Source organism: Carcharhinus amblyrhynchos, chromosome 13 (assembly GCF_965287045.1).
Source record: "Carcharhinus amblyrhynchos chromosome 13, sCarAmb.v2.hapA, whole genome shotgun sequence".
Lineage (NCBI taxonomy): Eukaryota > Metazoa > Chordata > Chondrichthyes > Carcharhiniformes > Carcharhinidae > Carcharhinus > Carcharhinus amblyrhynchos.
In genome coordinates this window covers 77,793,202-77,809,529 of record NC_137336.1, presented here as the reverse complement: position 1 = coordinate 77,809,529, position 16,328 = coordinate 77,793,202, and the positions used below count along the sequence as shown (strand labels likewise).

Here is a 16,328-nt window from a genome sequence, read left to right as displayed (position 1 = left end):
ATTCCGAACACTCGGAATAATATGATGCCTAGCTAATATTTTGTTCAAGAAAGCTGTTGAATGGATAGTTATTGTACAGAGGATGAGTAGAACTATTTTAATCCTCCTTTCTTTCACGAGATCCAATTTTTCACTTTGGATTACGAGCAAAGACCCAGTCGAACCCATCTTCCGAAAATCGGCTCCTGTGACAAGACAGGGCTCCCAAACTATTGCCCTGGAGTTTACACCAAGCTGTCTGCACAAGTTTAAACATTTCAATTTGACGCCCGTTCTCCCTATCAGAGATTGCTAGATAATATGAACATAAGAACATAAGAAATAGGAGCAGAAGTAGGCCATCCAGCCCTTCGAGCCTGCCCCGCCATTCAATAAGATCAAGGCTGATCTGTCGTGGCTCAGTTCCACTTTCCCGCCCTCTCCCCATAACCCTTAATCCCCTCTCTTATCAAAAACCCATCAACCCGCTTCTTAAAAATATTTAGCGAGGCAGCCTCCACCACTTCAACGGGCAGAGAATTCCAGAGATTCACCACCCTTTGAGTGAAGAAGTTCCTCCTCAACTCCGTTCTAAACTGCGCCCCCCCCCCGCCCCTTTATCTTGAGGCTGTGCCCCCTAGTCCTACTGTCTTTTTTGAGCGGGAAGAGTCTCTCCACCTCTATCCTACCCATCCCATTCATCATCTTATATGTCTCAATGAGATCTCCCCTCATTCTTCTAAACTCTAACGAGTACAAGCCTAGTTTATTCAGTCTCTCCTCATAGTCCAACCCCCTCAACTCCGGTATCAGCCTAGTAAACCTCCTCTGCACTCCCTCCAAGGCCAAAATATCTTTGCGCAGGTGCGGCGCCCAAAACTGCACACAGTACTCCAGCTGCGGCCTCACCAATGCCCTATACAGCTGCAGCAAGACCTCCCTACTTTTATATTCAATCCCCCTCGCTATGAAGGCCAGCATCCCATTCGCCTTCCTGACCACCTGCTGCACCTGCAAGCTGGGTTTTTGCGACTCATGCACAAGGACCCCGAGGTCCCTCTGCACCGTCGCCTGCTGCAGTTTTTCGCCACGTAAGTAATGGTCCTTCCTACCATTATTTCTACCAAAGTGGACCACCTCGCACTTGCCAACATTAAATTCCATTTGCCATTTCCTGGCCCATTCGCCCAGCCTATCTAGATCCTTCTGCAGACTCTCCACACCCTCCGCACAATTTGCCGTTCCCCCAATCTTGGTGTCATCGGCAAATTTCGACACCCTACACTCGGAACACCGGCAAGTGGAGAATAGGACCTCTAACAAATGTGCTGAAGAAATTCCCAAATCTCAACCAACACATAGCCTATCAGCTGCACGTAATCACACTGTTTGCATCTCAAGGCGATGTTCACTGCAAAAATCATTCCACCATCACATAAATTCAAATTGCGTCTTTCAGTTCAGTTCATCCATAATTGTTAACATTTCCCGTGTAATCACCAACCTTAGTATTTCGTGTCATGAGAGCCTGCATATCACCAGACATCCGATAATGGAAACAACGATTGATATTATTAGCTCCGGTACCGCTACCACGCAGACAACGAATCCGAGCAGCCAACAATTTACCTGCGTGTCAGTGACAAGAACATGTTCAAGACAATCGGAAATAAACAAAATGACTTCTGACAACATGAATTCTCGGACCCATTGGGACATCATCATTGATGAAGACGAATAACACAAAGTATTAGAATCATAGAACCCTACAGTGCCGCAAGAGACCCTTCTGCCCATCGAGTCTGCACCAAACACAATCCCACCCATGCCCTACTCCCCTATCCCTACATATTATACCCACTAATCCCTCTAACCTACACATCCCTGGACACTATGGGGCCATTTCTTAGCATGGCCAATCAACCTAACCCTTTGGACTGTAGGAAGAAACTGGAGTACCCGGAGGGAACCCACGCAGACACGAGGAGAACGTGCAAGCTCCACACAGACAGTGTCCCAAGCCGGGAATTGAACCCAGGACCCTGGAGCTGTGAAGCAGCAGTGCGAACCATTGTGATACCGTGCCGCCCGAGAAAATGTTGGACAGAAAATATAATCAAACTGGGGCAAATCAAATCGATGGGGTGTAGGCTTGCTCCTCCTCAATTATGGTCCGCCGTTCTCGTGATAGTCTTATTCCCTCGCGATTTGTCATCTAATTGAGGTTAATGGGGAATGGCACGTATAGTGGCTACTTTATTGTTGACGATCTCGGATACGAGATATTCTGAAACAAGTTCAACAATTCCTGGACAGGAATGCCGAATTTAAATAAAGAATGCAACACAGGAATAAGGCATTGTTCCTATCTGTTGGTTGACTGTTATTGTGCCTCGGGCTTTTGTTCTTGCCCCAGAGGTTTGTGTGTGTGTGTGTGTGTATGTATTCAAATTTCTTCCTAACCTAAAGTCAGCAAATAATTAATGTCCAACTCAACCCAGGCATTTATGGAAATTTTGAAGGCGAATTGTAAGAATGCATCAACAGAAGTAGGCAGGGATCCTTTTTCCAACCAGCAATTATCTGAGAATGAATATGACAGATATATCTGCAAATATGTATTGGTTTCATCCTTTTATATCCAATTTCATGTGGCGCCAAAGCCAAAACTATCAGTTTGCAATAGAAAATAATTAAGTAGTTTTGTGGGGCGTGGGTGGAACGGCTGCCAGCAGTTTTCATGTTTGGAGTTGTTCGCATGGTGAAATTGCTTGTCAGAGTAATGAAGTGGAAACTAAATAGCCCGATGGGAATACCGCCAGTATTGTTATGTGTCCCAAGTCTCGATTATTCCACTGAGTTTAGCATTCATCTGCCAAATCACAATTTTCATAATTTAGAAATCAACCCCCCAAAAATGTTGCCTTTCTTCCAAGATGAATAAAGTTATACTCCCGAAGGTGAACCTTGGAGTTTTACCATTTCAACAAGATTTTGACAAGCTCAGCAGATATTGTATTTGGTGTTTTACTGTAAAACTTGCCTGAGGACATTCTTGTGAAGCAATTCTGGATATTTCACCACGTTAACCGTGTGATGCAAACACAAATTGTGTTGCAAATTAATGAGGTTAAAGTGGTTCTATGGAAGTTGTTGTTGTGGTTCACGAGCATGTGAGCGATTTGCTTCTGTGCTGTCTATTTTCAGTTCGGCTATGTCAAAAAAGCGAACGCCTGCGCAGTCAACTTTGCCTATTTGCATAACCTGCGCGTGCATTTTGAAAATATTATGTACTTACAGCCGAGCAAAAATAATCATCGATATTTCCAGAAGCATATAATTCTAACGAGGGCCGTTTGAATATGCTGACGTAAAACAGGAATAAGTCCATAAACATCAGAAAGACACCGACCAAATTTGTCGTGAGGCATGCAATCACCTTGGAAGAGTAAGCAGTCATTTATTCAGATAACTATTCATCACGGAAAACAGGAGGAACATAGTTATTTTATTCATAGACATCTGATTTGATGAAATTTGGTCGATTCATATAGTTCGCAAAATTAAAATTTTGAGTTAAAGCATTAATTCCCCTCAGGGCCTTGACACAAAGCCAAGTGTTAGACTTTCCAGAGTGCTTTAAACATTTCTGAACTGATACTTTCACAGGTTATCCAACTATACTTTGACCAAGATGGCATACAACTTAAACGTGGCATCTCTGCTTTTGACTCTGTTGATTGAGTAAGACAACACTAAAGGTGTGTAAAACGGGTCCGGCCGTTTGCTGTAATTTTAAGCTGTAATGGGAGATGAAGATCCACTACTATGTTATTGCTGTCGCTATCACTTTCCATTATGTAGGAGCGTCGGTGAAATCGCGGTTAATTGGCAGATACAAACATATGACTTTGAAATACTACTCTTCGTTTTGAAAAGTATTGTGTCAAATCAATAAAATATGGATAGACTTACAAAGGGTCTGCTTGATTGCTCTCCAACAATGCACAACAGGATCCCACAAATGATGATCTGGAAAGAATATTGTAAATGTCCATTTCTCATGCTTATAACTATTCGAACTATTGTGAACTACTAATCTTGTTTCTCTTTTTCTGTTTGGTTATTTAAAGTAAACAAAGATTTACTATTATTGTCTCCCAACAGTTTGTCTCGGATGGTCAGTTCTTCCGCACATTTATCAGGGACTTTTCAAACGATGTAAGATTATGCGAACATAAGCAATGTGTGAGAGAGCAAACTTGTAAATAACAAGAAATACCGTGAACTTCAATGCGTTTCTGAGAAACTAACATCTCACAAATCAACAAAGTTTTTATTTAATCTGTGACATATGAGGATCGATGTTACTGACGTGAGTGGACATGCATTTGGAGGTCTAAAGGAATTAAACAGAGCAGTTAGCACAAAGTCAGTGACAATAGAGGAGCAGAGCGATTTAGGAGGTCATGTTGAAAAAAGCACTGAAAAGCATTACGAAGGATTACTGTTGACATTATGTGTACGCCAGAGGACGAATTTCAAATTAGAAGTTAGGAATTATAGTTAATGCTGAAATAAAACTCAATAAAAAAAGTGCAAATACATTTGACAATTTAAATTCAATGTGTTTTTCATAGAATCCATGCAGTACAGAAGGAGTTCATTCGATCCATTGAATCTGCACCTACTCACAATTTACCACACAGGCCCTATCCAAGGAACCTCGCGTTTTTACCCTGCTAATCCACTTAACGTACACAGCGTGGGACATTAACTTAGCTTGGAAAATCCACGTATTGGACTGTGGGAGGATGGGGAGAACATGCAAACTCCACACAGACAGTCACCCAAGGCTGTCTAACGGGATCACACTCCTGTTGTTTGACAGTGGGATATACCGATACATAATGCTTAAAAGGGTTAAGGAGGTAAACCAAATGACCCGAGTACAAGAGATAGTCTAGAAGTAACACCTGGACCAATGGCATTGAAAATAAATTGTTGCGTTACGCGGCGGGACATCAAAACACAACCAATATCCAACCGTCTAATCGATTTCACTTCTAACCATCCCATTCCATCTAACATGTATTGCTCCGATCCTGAAACTGAAACTTACCGACAAACCGCTCAACCAGTGTGATCTGGAAGTCTGGGAAATGAGCAACGGGACTTTAGACGACATTGTCGATTCCAGAATAATGCGACAGACAATACATGATATCCCCAAGACAATCTGAGTGACCTAAATGATAATAAATTACATAGTGTGAAAACAGGTTAGATATAGCAAATCAGCAAAAAAGTAACTGCATGTTTGTTTGTGTGTGTGTGTGTGTGTGTGTGTGTGTGTGTGGGCGGGGGGGGGAGTTGGGTGCGAGGAAGGGTGGGGGAGAAATTGAGGAAAGGGAAGAGAAAGAGAGAAAGAAGGAGCAGAGAGAAAGAAGAGGGGAGACTGAAACAGAAAGCGAGAAACTGGGAGCAAGAAGAAACAAAAAGCGAGAAACTGGAAGCAAGAACTGGGAGTAAAGAATTCATATAGGTGACCTGTGAAAAATACAAATAAAAAAATCCCGGATTAATTAATTACTACACAATATTATTCAAATAATCACTTCCTGTAGCTCTGGTACACGGCGGAATACATTGAATGTATTCTGAAGCATGCACTCGAGGAAAATATCGACACATTATAGACAGCAGCTACCAATCCCGCAAATTCACAATTTAGAGGGCCCCAGCTACAAAATTGGGAACTTCGACAGTCCAGAAGGACTATGGGACCCAGTGTACGGGAGTGTAACAACCTCCAAAAAAACCATTTGAGCCGAATTTGAAAATATCTCATCTTTCTTTCAGCCTTGCTGGTGGGAAATTCTCCATTCCTCCCATAGTAAAATTCTGAGAGCACCATAGCCATCGAGTCTGAGCTGTGTCGAGACAAGATTCTACCTCAAAAGGTTAATGCAGCCAATGTCAGCGACAACCAAATACTGAGACTGACGAAAAAAGTAAAATCTTCGAAATATACTCCTGTATTTTGTAAACAGTTTTCCGGCCGAAATTATGCACCTGATATGTTACTCCTCACGTAGGACTAATAACAGAATCTAATTATCATTATCTGTACAACCATTGTCTTGCTGCACATAACCGAGTGATCATTCTGTTCATCATATATTCATTGTGTGTGTTTGAGAATTACAGTTTTGAGCAAATGAATAGGTTTGAAATCGAAATGAAAAATGATTTAATCTTACGCCCAGAATTTTCGGTTTTCCGAGATATATTCCTCGAGTGGCCACTTTTCCAGTGAGTGAACCAAATTGTGTGTCTCCGTAACTTGCCGTGTCTTCCATGGTACCAGATTGTAGGTTTATTTGTTGCACGCCGGGTTCCGGTTCAGTCCTCACTGTATCAGGCATGTTTGAAATCAGGACTAACCAATGTACCCTAAGTCAAAGAGTTGCAGAGGGTTTAGGATGTGAACATAAATAGAAACTGAACATTATTCTATATAATATCATTGGGTGTTCACAGAATTATAATAGATTATAAACGACGTGGCAGCAAATGCAGAGATACATCTTAATGAGTCTCCAGTGTTGTGAATCTGACATTTTATTTAAGCCATGCGAGTCAGAAATTGTTTTCATTCTCTCGTAGAACATGTGTTGCAGGTTATAACATTTCAATCCAATAACAGCTAATAGACCCTTCCTTCGCCTGTCTGACAAATTCATTTGGGAAACATGCATAGAGTTATTAATCCTTTATTTGGAAGCCTGTATTTTCTAACCGGCTTGGCATTTGCCATGAAATGCCAAACGTGAACTTCCTCAAACTCCGATTTCCTTGAAATTTTCAAAAAATGTGAAGTTAACAGGGAAATTGTGTTCATTTTGCCAATGCAACACATTCCCCTGAACGTGTTCCACTGGAAGTTGCATATTTTGCAAAATAAATACACTGGAGGAATTCATTGGAGATTCTTCAACAGATTGTGTTTTGTCTTTAATTGAAAACAAGCCCTGCATTCTTATTGCAAAATAGATAACTTTGGCATTTTTTACATTTTCGGATACTTACCACAAAATGAAATTTTGCATTTTATTTCTGATTCCATGAAATTGTAATCAATATTTAAATGTGATGTCTTCCTGGGACGCTTTCAGAATCAACATTGAGAAGTTAATAGTTCAGGATTTAACATAGAACCCTACAGTGCAGAAACAGGCCTTTCGGCCCATCGAGTCTGCACCTACCACAATCCCACCCAGGCCCTACCCCCGCCCCCCCTCCCCCCCATATCTCTACACATTTACTCGCTAATCCCTCTAACCTACACAACCCAGGACACTAAGGGGCAATTTTAGCATGGCCAATCAACCTAACCCGCACATCTTTGGACTGTGGGAGGAAACCGGAGCACCCGGAGAAAACCCACGCAGACACGAGGAGAGTGTGCAAACTCCACACAGACAGTGACCCAAGCCAGGAATTGAACCCAAGGCCCCTGGAGCTGTGAAGCAGCAATGCTAACCACTGTGCTACCGTGCCGGCCAACATTTCAGATTGTTAGAGTGAAAAAAAATCATGTAAGAACACATTCTTCCACGATCCAGATACGTTGAGGCGTCAGTGTTTGCGTCCATCAATCCAGAATATAATTGTTGCGTTTATGCGCGTTCACATTCTCAGTTTGATCCTCCAACTGAAAGCACTCTTCTTGTTGAGGCATGTTTCAGTGCAGCTTGCGGGAGAAAAAATGACCTACCTGGGCCTGGTTTAGCAATCTTGTTTTCGGAAGGAAATTTGCCGTCCTTACCTGGTCTGGTTTATATGCGCCTCCAGAACAACAGCTATGTGGTTCTTTCCCACTGGTCCCTCAAATGAACGAGCAAGCAATTCTCTTCAAGAGGCAATTGTGAATGGACAAGAAATGCTGACTCAGCCAGTGACGTCCATATCCCTTCAACGAATAAGAAATGACTTATCTTTAAAGTTAAAGCCAAAAGGCTATCTTTCCTCTTACATTTAATTTGCTACGTGACTCGAAGAAGAAAATAGTTCGCAAACCATTAGCATTAGAAAGAGATGTCATTTCCCTGGCCGCTGAATGAAGAAAGCAATTCGGATCAATCTAAAATTGGTTGATTCTCCCATCTGAACACTTGCAAGTGGCCATATTATTTTAGTTTTATATTGTATCAAACACAAGTTGAGTAAGTTATTCTTTGAAGAAAATCTAGATGTGTTCCATATTTTGCAAGACAGACCCAAATTGAAGTGCACATAGTTCTTTGATATAATGAGACGTAAAACATGTACATACATCACCTCTGCCCTGAGGAACAACTCTGACGAACTATCAGGTGGAGGAATACAAACACAACACTGAGGATAAACATAATCAATCGGTCCACTGAAGAAGAAATAAAACGCCCTTAGCCTCTAATGAAAATTATATTAAATTGAAAGGATAGTGCACCTTTCTGGCCTTTTTCAAAATCTTTCCTGGCACAATGTGTATACCCTCTAATTGAACCACAGCGTGTGCTCTCAGTAGAGAAATATCCGCAAATAGGCTGCTTAGCAATAGACTGATGCAAGGTGAGTCATACTAAAATGGATCAAGCAGTCCCCTCGCATGCACTGATCAAACTGCAATTCAAAGAAAAGTGAATTTCATCAGGAATTAATTTATTTTGTGAAAGAATATTCCTTGCAGTATGTCGGTGGCCAAGAACTGAAAAAATAGTGTTTGCAATATCAGTGTTAGAATGTCAGCAAATGCACTCCACATGGGGTTGTTTGGAGTTGATAACTTGTTATGATATAGACTGTGTTGGAGATTTCAGCCTCAATATTTCCAACAACCATTGCTGGTACTGCAATGATTCAGTAGTATCACTTAGCATCTGAGTTAGTTTTTAAGTTTGAATAGTACCATACAGGGGTGATTTGTGGCAGGCGTGCGACAGGTCGAAGGTAAGGTTGAGCATGATGTTGAATGTGCAACGAAAACCACGCCAACCACTACACAAAGGCTCAAAAAGGAAATTGACCCGTTATCCCCAATTTGAAACTTGGTGCTTAGAAAAGACGCTTGAAAGTACAGTAGAAAGACGTCAAACTATAACCGGCAATATAGAGCAATCATACAGATGTTGTGTCTTGTTCCACACTAGGCCAGTAGATTTTACCCTCGTAATCTTGTTCTGGAATGCAGACGAACTCCGTATCCCTTCTCCACATTAAGCAGGCGCCAAATCCGGTCAGCTCAGCCCTGCTATAACTGAAAACTTCAACACAACTTCACTTATTCTTCTGAACTCAAATGAACACAGGCCACGTCGACCGAATTTCCCTTCAAGAACGAACTTGCCATCCCATGAAGCTGTCTGGTGAATCTTCACCGCACTCCCTTCTGGCAAGTTCATTATTTCTTAGATTAAAAAGTCCAAATCGGCCGACAATATTCAGGAGTAGTCTCAACAAGGCCTTGTGTTTCTTCAGCAAGGCATCCGTGATACTGTACTCAGACCATGTTGCAGTGAGGACCAACATACCATTCCACCCTAACTGGCTTTTGCATCTGCATGCGGAATTTCGGTGATTGTTGTACAAGGTACCTTTTTACATCTACATTTCCCAATATGTCACCATTTAAGAAATATTTTATGATTATCTATTTCCTACCCAAGTGGATAACATTACACATATCCAATTTATACATCATTTGTCATATACTTTCCCAATCAGTGAAAATTGCCTTCATCGCATTTGAGACTCTTCACTCACTCCGCAACACTAACAGGTTTTGTGTCGTCAGCAAAGCTGAAAATATTACATTTGCTTCCCACATCCAAACCATTGATGTATATTTTGAATAGCTCGAACCCAAGCTCTAATCTCTGTGGGAACCAACTACTCACTCTGTTTTACTTTGCAAAAGACTTGTTTATTCCCGTTCTATGTTCCTTGTCTGTTGACCAATTCTCAATCCATGCCAATACATGATCCCCGATAGTATGTGCTTTAACTTTTCAGACTAGTCACCTATGTGGGACTTTATCAAAACATTTTTTTTTAAAACCAAATGATGGAAGATTGGTTCTTCCATGCCTATTTTGTTGTTTTATCCTCAAAAGATTCCAGAAGATTTTTCAAACATAATTCCCTTTCATAACTATAGGTTAAATTTGTCAAATCACGTTGATAATTTCCAAGTTTCTTTTAAACAAATCCTTTACAATAAACATCGGCATTTTGCCTATCCCTGGTGTCAGGCTGTAATTTTGTGATATCATATAACTCGATTTTCTAACGGGTCCCAATATGCTAGGACCGTTCGAAAATCGACAAAACTTTAGAAGGAGACAACCTTTCATCTATTTGAATAGTTAATTCCTTTATTACCCTGTGGTAGAGGTTATCAGGCCCTTGTTCTGAATCCCATTAATTTCTCCAGAATTGTTTGTCTAACTAACACTAACTTTCTTCAATTCCTCTTCCTTACTAAAACACTGCTATTTAAGCATTATTACAAATTTCATTGGTGTCTTCTCCTGTGAAGGCAGACTGAAGCCGTTAACTGAAAGGAGCGGCAAAACAATGCAGAGGAAGACTAAAGGCAACTGCGACTGCTTGTGAGGGGAGGTGTATATCGTCTGGACAAGTTAGACTGCCGTGACATTTGGATAAAACTGGCATGAATAAACGTTTTTTTTCCCCACTTAATCATGCGAAATGTTGTTGTGGCGAGTTTGTGGACTAGTGATAAACTTACTAGGCTAACTAACTACAGACTTGGGGATTACAGGTCCCAATTCTACCGTGGCTGTTGACATTTGAATTACATTCATTGGCAGAAATAGTGAAGCGAAAAAATGAGTCTCTCTAATGATGAGGATACGTCAATCAATGATTGCTTTGAAAACTCGAGGGGGATTGAATATAAAAGTAGGGAGGTCTTGCTGCGGCTGTATAGGGCATTGGTGAGGCCGCAGCTGGAGTACTGTGTGCAGTTTTGGGCGCCGTACTTACGCAAGGATATTTTTGCCTTGGAGGGAGTGCAGAGGACGTTTACTAGGCTGATACCGGAGTTGAGGGGGTTGACCTGTGAGGAGAGGCTGAATAAACTAGGCTTGTACTCGTTAGAGTTTAGAAGGATGAGGGGAGATCTCATTGAGACGTATAAGATGATGAATGGGATGGATAGGATAGAGGTGGAGAGGCTCTTCCCGCTCAGAAAGGACAGTAGGACTAGGGGGCACAGCCTCAAGATAAAGGGGGGGGGGCGGTTTAGAACGGAGTTGAGGAGGAACTTCTTCACTCAAAGGGTGGTGAATCTCTGGAATTCTCTGCCCGTTGAAGTGGTGGAGGCTGCCTCGCTAAATATTTTTAAGACGCGGGTGATGGGTTTTTGATAAGCGAGGGGATTAAGGGTTATGGGGAGAGGGCGGGAATGTGGAACTGAGCCACGACAGATCAGCCATGATCTTATTGAATGGCGGGGCAGGCTCGAAGGGCTAGATGGCCTACTCCTGCTCCTATTTCTTCTGTTCTTATGTTCTTATGTAGAATAACTGTTGGGCTTTCCAGTGAGCCAAAATTCTCTTTTGAAAATATGTGCACTTTTTGAAAAAAGATCATTCGAATTTCCAAACAACCGTGGTAGGAATTCAATGTCCAACCAAAGGTTTATGAATGCAGGACATCAAGTTGTTTATTAACTTACTTATTAGTTTGCCAAAAACAAATTTTCTGAATTATTACGAGGTCGTATTCCATCTCGGTTGAGATAATGATCTACAAACTGCCTCACTCACCGTTAAACAACAGATGCTCTTTAAGATCTTAGAATAGAAAGTAGCAATTTTTGCCACGGCGATGAATGATGTAGACTCAAGTTCAAAACCTATTCTTCACAAACATGTTGCAGTTTCCGTCAGCGGAAGGAACAGTGAAACACTTTGCACGTTGTAGTGTAACAGGCGCGATTTCAACGGAATAGTATTAATTGCCCCACTATTTGTAACAGCTTAATCGGCAATTAATCTCAGGGTGTGTAGATTAGCTTGTAACTCATGGCAGACTTCGAGCGATCAACATCCAGCACATGTACAGCAATTAATTACAGCAATTAGTCATGTTTGCAATAAAATATGCCATTACCATCTGTACAGATTCATTTAAATAAAAGGCCGCATTTGGTGATGCGCCCTTTCAGGATTAGATTATTGTGCTAAAATGAATGTGACGAACTCGGAGTCGTGAATTTAACAATCAATGCATTTGTGAACAGAACAAATTCGTGACTAAACTAATTTTCATCAACATATTGTGAATAGAGTGTGTGCCGCTTAAAGTACTGACGGTTGCTCTGTTGATATTTATATAGTGTGAAATCTATCACAGGAAGATATTGCAGCCTACAATTAAAACTCTCTATTCTAAGATCTTAAAGAGCACCTGTTGTTTAACGGTGAGTGAGGCGGTTTGTAGATCATTATCTGAACCGAGATGGAATACGACCTCGTGTTAAGCACAGAGAGAATGAGAAAACTTTAAGCAATCTGTGAATATTGTTTTTTTCTCGGCCGCACAGTTATTGGTTTCTGAGCTTTTATTTACCCAATATATATGACATGTGCGTATATTCAACATTACCTTTCATGGTTAGACAGGAAACATTTTATGAGCACGAACTTGTTAAACTAAAACCACAGTCTGCTCTCGGCATCAGTGTTGAGCACTGTCAATTCAGCAAACTCTGTAGTTATCTATCTATAGCCGACTGTTATGCCTTGCAAGTTGAATTTTCCTTTTCATTCCACTGTGATTCCATTCAAAGCTCTCGCTCTCGGGTCTGAAATTGATTGAAGTACACAGAATAGCGTTGGCTAAAGTGGACTGGAGAAATGGATTGAAACGTATAAAAAATAACAAAGAAATGGCGATCATTAGAGGAGAAATTTCATAACCTTCAACAAGATATATTGCATTCAGGACAGAATACACTATGAGAAGGATTTGGTATCCATGACGAACTCAGGAAATTATGCATCCAGTTGAGTGAAAAAAAATGTGATGTTGCTAAGATTAGCGGTAGCCTGAGCTATTGCAAAAATATTAAAAACCAGCAAAGGATGAGTAACGCAAATAGGGTTAGAAATTGTATTATGATAGAATAATAACAAACATAAATCAGTGAGACATATCACAAGAACACAGCGAAGAGCAGCGATGGTGAACGTTGGTCCCACAGTGAGTTAGACTGTTAATTCACAATATAAAATGATAGCCAGTAAGTATTTTTTTGTCTCTATTCAATGTGGAAGAGACAAATATAATATCAATAATATTGGCACACCAAGGGACAAGCGCGAGTGAAAATGTTAAAAGTCAGTATCATTAGTGGCAACGAAATACTGTGGAAATTGATGGGTCTGAAGGCACAAAACCAAAGCGCTGTATTTTCCGACTTTAGAGGAACTGAATGCCCGGAAATTGTCTCGTTTGCAGGTATTCCAAAATTATCTAGATTTGAAAATGTCTTAGGGAATTCAAAAGGCATACATGTAATACTTCTATTCGCGATAGGAGGGAGACTGACTGCAGGGGATTAAAGGCCAGTCAGTTTGGCATCTGCCAGTGGAAAATACTTTATTAAAGAAACGTCTGTATGTCACTTAAAAAAAAATGATGTTGCAATGCGGCCGAGACAACACGATATGATGCAGAGAAAATTGAATATGCAATAGAATTAAAATGTCAGGCCAGAAGAAGGATTGTCAGGATGATAAAAAGGGTTTCTTAATGTTTATTGATATTTGAATTGAATTAGTAGAAATTTGCCTATCCAGGCTGGACAAGGTGGGGTAATTAAAACTGGAGAGTTGGTAAGGCCAGAATTGGGGAGTTGCTGTCGAAGCTGGACCAGCCCTGTGGCGATTGATTCTGCCCAACATTACATCATGTAGGATCTGCCATGTCATTTTCTTAAATTCTCAGGAAACTTGAGAGTTACACCCGCCGATATGCACCATGCGATAGGAGTGAACACAGCGTCGAAGCGACCTCAATTCAGGGAGAGATACAACTCGAATTTTCGTGCGAGAGAGAATCATTCAGACAGAGTATGAAAAGGAGAGGTGTTAGGCGGCGATGGAATAAAAGAGGGGACATACCCGTCCCTTTCTGCCGTGACTCTTCGAAATATAATGTCAATGAAAAATGCAATCGATGTTTTTTGCGGTTTGTTCATTTATTTTAGTGCTTAGTAAGTCATATTTGCTAGGCTTGAGCCAATAACCGGCTAATTTTGGACAATCTAGATGTCCAAAGAGCATGTATAAATTTGATCTACTTCGCTCGGCTAAATTAGCTAGTACCACAATCAAATGGAAGTCATGGTGTGTGTGTGTGTGTGTGCGTGTGTGTGTGTGTGTGTGTGTGTGTCGTTCATGTCGGTATTTTAAGTTAAAATGGAACTTGTTTTGCGAACATTGAATAAACATTGTATTCCAATACAGCAGAGTTGACATTATTTTGTGAAGGGAAAATGGAGTTTGATAAAGGTATTATAATTCTTTGTGTCAAACAAGTTGGATAAAGGGGAAATGGTCCTTGTATCTTTGTATTAAACAGAGAGATTCAATCAGTTCCTTCACGCAAGATACTCAAGAAAAGAAGATCTCGCGGTGTTAACGTGGGGAGAGGAATTTCTTTCTTCACTGCCTCCCGGAGCCGACGACATGGCGTACCGTGGGCAGGCTCAAAAAGTGATGGTGCAGCCCATCAATTCTATTTTGAGATGCCTTCAGAATCGATCCAGGATCCAAGTATGGTTATATGAACAAGTCAACATGAAGATAGAAGGCTGCATAACTGGCTTTGATGAATACGTGGGCCTTGTTTTGGATGATACAGAGGAAATTCACATGAAATCAAAATCAAGAAAATCACTGGGCCTTGTTATGCTGAAAGGAGACAACAATATCTTACTACAGAGCGTCCACAGTTAAGAATGGGTTCACTGGAACTCCTTTGTCTATACACTATATATGCTATAACAAATAACTCATCGTTACCGCGAGAGGATTTTGAATACTGGTTTTCGACGAGCAGATTAAGTTGTGTTTTTTCATTTAGCTGCAGTAATGATTTTCTGAAATAAAAATCTCAAAACCGAAAAAAAGGGAATAAAATTCGAGATAAATGGGCCATTTACATGGTGGATATGTTTAACTAAAGGAAAAAGGACAAGGATCAATGATAGATCACCAACTATATCTTTATTAGTGGTTTAGATGTATGAGCCGGCAGTAATGAAACTAAAATGTCTGATGATACAAAGACGGTAACCAACAAAGTGTCAACACGATGCTAATAGTCTGTCAATGACTCGAGGTAGCCTAATTGGATAGGCAGAAATTTGGCTGCCAAGGCATGTGAGAAGCTGCAGAGGCCGGGCATAACCGGGAGTGTTTGTAACAGGGGAAGGCTCCTGAGGCCGGAGTTGGAAGATGTTCTCGAGTTGGGACCAGGCCTGGACTGATTAAGACAGCTCAGTGTTATATCATGTCCACCTGTCATATTTTAGCTGAACTCCCGGGAAGCTTGAGATCTGGATCGGCTGAAGTGGTAGGCACAGAGGACCCGAACTCGGTGGTGAAGCGACCTTAATTCAGATGGAGCCGCAACTTGAATTTGCGTCCATAAGCGCCTCAATGCAAAGAGAAAAGGAGAAGAGGCGTTAGGCAGCGAGAGAAAGGGAGAAGACCATGCCCACCAATTTCAGTCATGACTCTAGGTAATATAAAGTTTGTGAGAAATTGAAACGATGAGATCAGGAAATATACTTAGTGAGACATTAGGGAGACTCTGAGACTCGTGTTCATATCTTGATAAATACAGAACTGCGAGCAGTGCGGTAGACTCCCTCTGTATTCGCATCCAGTGGAATATACATGACATTTCTGTGTTCAGTGCGTCACGTTGGTCAGATTACAGCCGATAACTGTTTACATTCGGATAGTCCAGGTTGTGCTATGTCCATGTATGTATTTGATTTACTTCGCATCCTGGATTATTAGTTGTCTCTACAAATAAATCTCGAGAATGGTGTGTATGCGTGTGTGTGTGTGTGTATGCGTGTGTGTGTCCGTGTGCAAGTCCGTTTCGGTGTATGTGTGCCTGTTTTTATGCGTGTGCATTTTAACGCCAATATTGTACAGTTAAAAACCACATCTGCTGTGCCAAAATTGGACGACTAGCTCTCCACGAAATCCGTGTTCTTCCCTGAGAATTGAATCGTTTGCTGAATTAAAGCTATATAT

The 16,328-nt window shown here is 41.1% G+C and overlaps 1 pseudogene; it reads left to right on the top strand.

The window, feature by feature from the left end:
* The first annotated feature begins 14,744 nt into the window (after positions 1-14,744).
* On the top strand, positions 14,745-15,014 carry LOC145351606 (small nuclear ribonucleoprotein E pseudogene; annotated as a pseudogene).
* The last annotated feature ends 1,314 nt before the right edge of the window (positions 15,015-16,328 follow it).